The sequence below is a fragment of the Dipodomys spectabilis genome, unplaced genomic scaffold (assembly GCF_019054845.1).
Source record: "Dipodomys spectabilis isolate Male_0828 unplaced genomic scaffold, ASM1905484v1 ptg000274l, whole genome shotgun sequence".
NCBI classification, from domain to species: Eukaryota; Metazoa; Chordata; class Mammalia; order Rodentia; family Heteromyidae; genus Dipodomys; species Dipodomys spectabilis.
Genome location: NW_024870951.1, coordinates 3,560,145 through 3,566,144, shown reverse-complemented (window position 1 = coordinate 3,566,144; position 6,000 = coordinate 3,560,145). Strand labels below are relative to the sequence as shown.

At 33.0% G+C, this 6,000-nt stretch overlaps 1 non-coding gene across 1 annotated transcript; it reads right to left on the bottom strand.

Moving 5' to 3' along the window:
- Nucleotides 1-4,366: 4,366 nt before the first annotated feature.
- Nucleotides 4,367-4,473, bottom strand: LOC122126308. Its single transcript, XR_006150890.1, has one exon. It is a non-coding gene; the product is annotated as a U6 spliceosomal RNA (small nuclear RNA).
- Nucleotides 4,474-6,000: the final 1,527 nt, after the last annotated feature.

Genomic DNA, 6,000 nt, shown 5'->3' with positions numbered 1-6,000 from the left:
GGAATTGTCACTTCTGACAATTAATATCCATTAACAAAATAACTAAAAATTAATAAAGAACACTGTCTTCTAGTGTTCTTTAAGAGAGCCATAATCTGTCTTCTGAAAAAATAAACTCGTGTTAGATAAACATTTTTTATGCATAATTTATATTTTTGTCCAATTATTTAACTTAATGAATAAAAATTTATCGAATAAGATTCCATGACAAAACAATATAAAACAGTTACTTAGCAATTGTTTCAGAAAAAGTTATTTTCATGAGTTTTAGGAAACGGGATTGCTATTTCCCTACAAAGCAATGAATTAGTTTTACTAATCTATATTTGTAGTAAGTTTAGAGAACTTAATTGGCATGAAAAACAACTAACTCTACATCTTCTTTCTTGAATGAGTGATATTTTAAACATTTTCTTTTATTCAAATAAATACTTAGGTTTATATTTCAAAATAAGTGCAATTTTATCTCATTTCAGACCTAATATTTACCCTGCAATTAAGTGTACTAGCATATTCAGGTATTTAAAAGCTAAATTTTTTATGTTTTATATGTAGCTCTACATATTCAGAATGACATGATTTTTTTATTCATAAATGTCTAACCTCAGATTTTTGCTTTATCAGTATAAATTGTCTCATGAGGTTGTAGTGAAAGCTCCAGTAACCAGAGTGGTCAAAACCATTTCCAGAATTCTAAATTTTAAATCAAATCATTTTTAAGCTTTGATAATATCATTTATTGTCTCTTCAGAGCAGTTAAGCTAAAACAAATACTACTTTTTAAACATTTCACTCATATTGTAAAGAATATTAACATAGATCAAAAAGAGACTATTTCAGACTCACCATATTTGGTGATCTTAGTGGGAAGAATGTAGAGAGTAGAAGTTCCTTATACTCAATAAGTAGTTTTGGTTAAATTAAATCATATATCTGGATTTCCAATTTGGTGGTTAATCAAATGGAAACAGGAAAATAATGAAAAATACTTTGGGATCAACAGAAAAAGATATTTGTGCATGTACCACAGTTGCTTTATTAGTTTGTAGTTGAACACTGGACTTCGATTTATATCTTGGCTGTTGTGAATAATGTGAATAACAATGAACTACAGATATATTTATGAGTTACCCAGAGAGAAATAATCACGCGATTGGTGGGTCAGATGATATTTCAACTTTGGATGTCTTTAGAAAACTGCATACTACTTTCTACAATGAGAACACTAACCTGTATTTTGACCAAGAGTGTAGAAAATTTCCTTTTCTCCACAGTGTCGCCAGCCAACATTATTACATTTTGAGTTTATTTAAATGGAAGGTTTTTACTGTGTGCAGTACCCAAGACTGGCCTTAGACTCAAATCCTTTTACTCCATCCTCCAATCACTTGGAATTACAAGCCTTTACCACCACACCTGGTTCCTTGGATATTTTTGATGAGAGTTATAATAGTTAAGAAGTAATATCATAATAATTTTGAATTGCATTTCTCTAATGACTTCTGCTCACAAAGCATTAAGCCAGCATAGAAGTTGTATTAAATACAAATTTGTAAATCCACAGGCGATTTTCAGGGCTTTTTGGAAAACATGTCTATTCAGAACTTTTGTCCATTTTTAATCAAGTTTCTTGTTAATCTGATCTTTAATCTCTCTATAGAAAATCAATAATTAATTCATAGTAGTAGAAAGGAAAAAGATTAAGCAGCTCCAAACATTTTTAAATTTTTATTAACATGATATTTTTTAAATCATTTTCTGTTAACGCTTGAAACTATATAACTGAATGTAGTTAGATCTTTTACAAGGCTATATATACTTTATTTATTTTTCTTTGATTGTTCTTTCTAAAGGCTACATGGCTAATTTCACTTGGTTTCTTTCAGTCTCATGTTCTTCAGATTTCAAACTGAAGAATAAATGGAAGGAAGCAAACAAAAAATATAGTTCCCCTCATCTGACGATGCCTCTACAAGAATGAGGAAAGTGTTCATCCTTCTAAGGACCTATGATAGACTATCAAAAAGACGTTTTATTCTTCTAGGTCTTCCTTATCTTTGCGATGTAACTTAAATGATGTAAAACACAACATACTGCTCAGATACTTCCATGTTTTATCAGTTTTACACATTTTCATATGGATTTCACCTCAGTCTACAACATTCCCTCATCGTTCTGTCCCTGATATTTTTACACTATCATGACATAAGATAACCAGTTTGATTTACAGCATAAGAAGTTATACACCTGGCTTCCTTGGACGCAGAGCATGGTCAGTAGATATTAATTCTGGTTGCTCACACTACATGTAATGGTTTCTGTACTACTTATCACATTCTTTTTAGTATTTTAAAAAGATTGGTGGCTAAACTCAAAGATCATTCATAGGATTATGTTAAGTGTTTCACAAGTTTTATTCTCTTAATTCTTAAGATAACATTTGCTATAATGCTAATGTTATTACCATTGTAGTGTTGGGAAAAATTGTAGTTAAAGACAGTAAGTGCATGGCCCAAAGACACACACAGTGAGGAAGGAAATGAGTCAAAGTTTCCAAAAGTCTTTCAGCAATACCAAAAAGGTGGGTAAAATCTCTCCATTTTTTATACTCTCAATTCAATATTCATATTGCCCAAGAAATAAGAGCATAGCAAATATTGCCCATGGTGATTGTTTTCTGTCACATTTTGTCTTCAACACAGACTGCGTTGGTGAAATTAGGTTATCATGCACAGAGCTGAGCTTATAAATTGATGTCCGAAGACAGCCAAATTTCTTCTGTCCCACAGTTCCAGTTTCTTTTTTAAAAAGTACTAAAACTTTTAAATATCATCACTTTCTATCTTTTAACAATCCCGAAACAAATTAAATTATCAAAAAATCACTCCAAAAGGCTTTCAAATTAGGAGATGATAAAACAGGCTCCCTTGAAGTAAATTTTCTTTTATTTTAAAAATTATTCTAAATGCCTTGTTCTGGCTGGTCACACCTATAATCCTATCTACTCTGAATATTTGCTCAGGAGACTGAGATCTGTGAATAACACTTGGGAGCCAATCAGGGCCAAAAAAAACACGTCATGAAATTATTTTTCAAAAAGTTTAATAAATTAGCAAAGAGCCAGGAATTGAGATGTAGCTTATATCGTAGCTAGATAGTAAAAGCCTAGCAAGACCTTGAAGACCTGATTTTAAACTCTCAGCATGCCAATATACATGCATGGCGTGTGTTTGCATGCACGCATGTGTTTGATTGTGCGGTGCCGCACTCACTCACTCACACACACACACACACACACATTTATTCAAATTACCTTCATATCAGTGTTCTGCATTAATTTCTTTGTTAACGATATTATATGGGTAAAATAGAGGAAATAAACTCTTCCATCTCAGAGCATTTTATATGTTTTTTATTGTAATAATACTGTGCAGAGGGGTCACATTTACATGAACAAGGAAACTAGTATATTTCCTAACAATCATTGTTAACTCCTCCTTTGTATTTCCCCTACCATCCCTTCCCTCCCACCTCCACAAGTACACTCCCCTCACCCTTCCTTCCTACGCCTAAATTGTAAAGTTCATTTTTCAACATAGTGTCTTGTGCATCTCATTGTTACAATGGGTCAACATGTATCCCTATTTGAGCATTTTTTCCCTTCCCCTCCCCAAATTAGAGAAGCATACATACAAGTGCACCAACTTCAAATACAGAGAAAACAGGGGTTATAGCATGGGGAGAAACATACAAAGAAACAAAAAAAAATGACATCGCACATTATAAGTACGTTAGAAACAATAGCAAGAAACAAAAAAATCCACTTGTATCCCTATCTTGGGGTTCAATTTCTTTAACATCATCTTATCTGGATATATGCACATATCTTTTGAACTTTTCTGCTTATCCAAGACATATATTCGTTATTGAAAATAAGGGAAATCATGGGACCTATATTTATTTGGACTTGGCTTACTTTACACAATAATTTTTTTTCCAAGTCTTTCCATTTCCTATCAAATTGGGAGATGTCATTCTTTCTGATGGAGACATAAAATTCCATTGTGTATATATACCACATTTTCTTGATCCATTCATCTAATGGGGCATCTGGGTTGATTCCATATCTTAGCTATCATAAATAATGTTGCAATAACTATAGTTGTGCTGGTAGTTTTAGTATGGTCTTGTTTATGATCATTTGGGTAAATCCCCAGAAGTGGGATTACTGTGTCATAGAGGAGTTTATGTGGAGTCTTTTGAGGAAACTCCATACTACTTTCCAAAGTAGTTGAACAAGTTTACACTCCCACCAAGAATGCAATACGGTTCCCTTGTGGCCACATACCTTTCAGCATCTGTTGTAAAAAATATGGAACGCTCCACGAATTTTCATGTCATCCTTGCGCCTGGGGTTTGCTAATCTTCTCTGTATTGTTCCAATGTTAGTGTATGTGATGCTAAATTGAGCATAAAACATTTTTTATATATAAAGTATAATTTTCATTGATTTTATTAAACTAGACAATTCAACAAAAAGTAAGTTCAAAAGAATTGTTGTGAAATTTTAGAATCATGTATTTCTTACATAAGCACACATTTAAGAATAAAATCAAGATAGACATGCCAAAAACAAAATAATTCTGGATATTTATTGCTCAAGAGATGTGTAGGAGGAGAAATTCAATTATTCTATACAAGGCACCTGTCAAAATGAACATTGCAGAAAGTGTTAAGGTTTGTTAAAAGTTTTAATGTTTTAAATATGCTTACTTTGGGGATTTTGCTTATATATGCCAAAAAATAGGACTATTTGGCAAGTATAAAACTTTTCTATAAAGTATTTAAGATTTATGGTAGCAGACATTAAGCATTAAGTATGTACATTTCAGAGTTTATGGAAACTTTATTAATGAGGAGTTGCAAAGTCTTTGTGTAAAGAAGCAGAGTGAAGAGTTAAAACTTTAACTACACAGTTTCTGTTAAAACTTTAGGGATTCCTTACTTTATTTGTTAGCAAGGAATAAATGATGATATAAGCCATAATGTACACATGTATGTTACTATTCACACACATACATATACACATGTATACATGCACACATGGAGAAAGACACATAATTACAGCCAACATAAGTTTCACCAGTTATTGAATATGCCTAAACAGAATACTTGGAACAATATGTGTTGAAGATGTATTTGTCTCTAAGAGTTCTTTTACCACTCCTCTTATCTCTTAAAACTGGTAGTTTTAGAGAGATTTGACTTACAAAATGCTGTACAAGTGATAGCAAGTCAATTGGGTATAAGTCATATGGTGTCTCCCTTCTTCTCACAGAATTCTTAGTCTTGTAGACACTCCCAACAACCAAAGTAGCAAGAGAATACCCTGGTAAAGAGTAAAGTTATAAGGCTTTAAATGGCATCTTTACTTGAGCTCTTTTTCCAACAGCCAGCATGAATTCCTAGGCAGATGAGTGAATCCTCAGAAAACTGGACTCTACATATACATTTAACTCCACTCATGATAATCAGTGGACAGAACAGATAATGAATAATCCAGAAGAGAGCTCCCAAAAAGCTCTACAAACACTAATGGTAAACATGGTAAATGAAAAGATTGAAAACCTGCAATGGACTCTGTGTGATCATGATAGGGAGAGAGAGGAGGCAAACCAAAGATCAAAACAGGAAGCTCATGGGCGTGAGGAAGCTACTCAAATATACATAAAGGAATTGCCTGAGCAGTTTGACTACACTCAAAAAGAAATAAAGGAATTGTGTGAGCAGGCTAAGATCAACCAAAGAGAACTACAGGAATTGCATGAACGTGAGGAAGCTAATCAAAGAGTAATACAGAAAATGAGAGTGGGATGAGAATAGACAGAGATCACTAGAGGCATTCATGCAATCCATAAACAGAGAGCTGAAAGAAGTCAGGGAGTCCACAAAGGGAATGCTGAATGGATCCCAACAGAAGAAATGGGAGTCCAAGGAAAC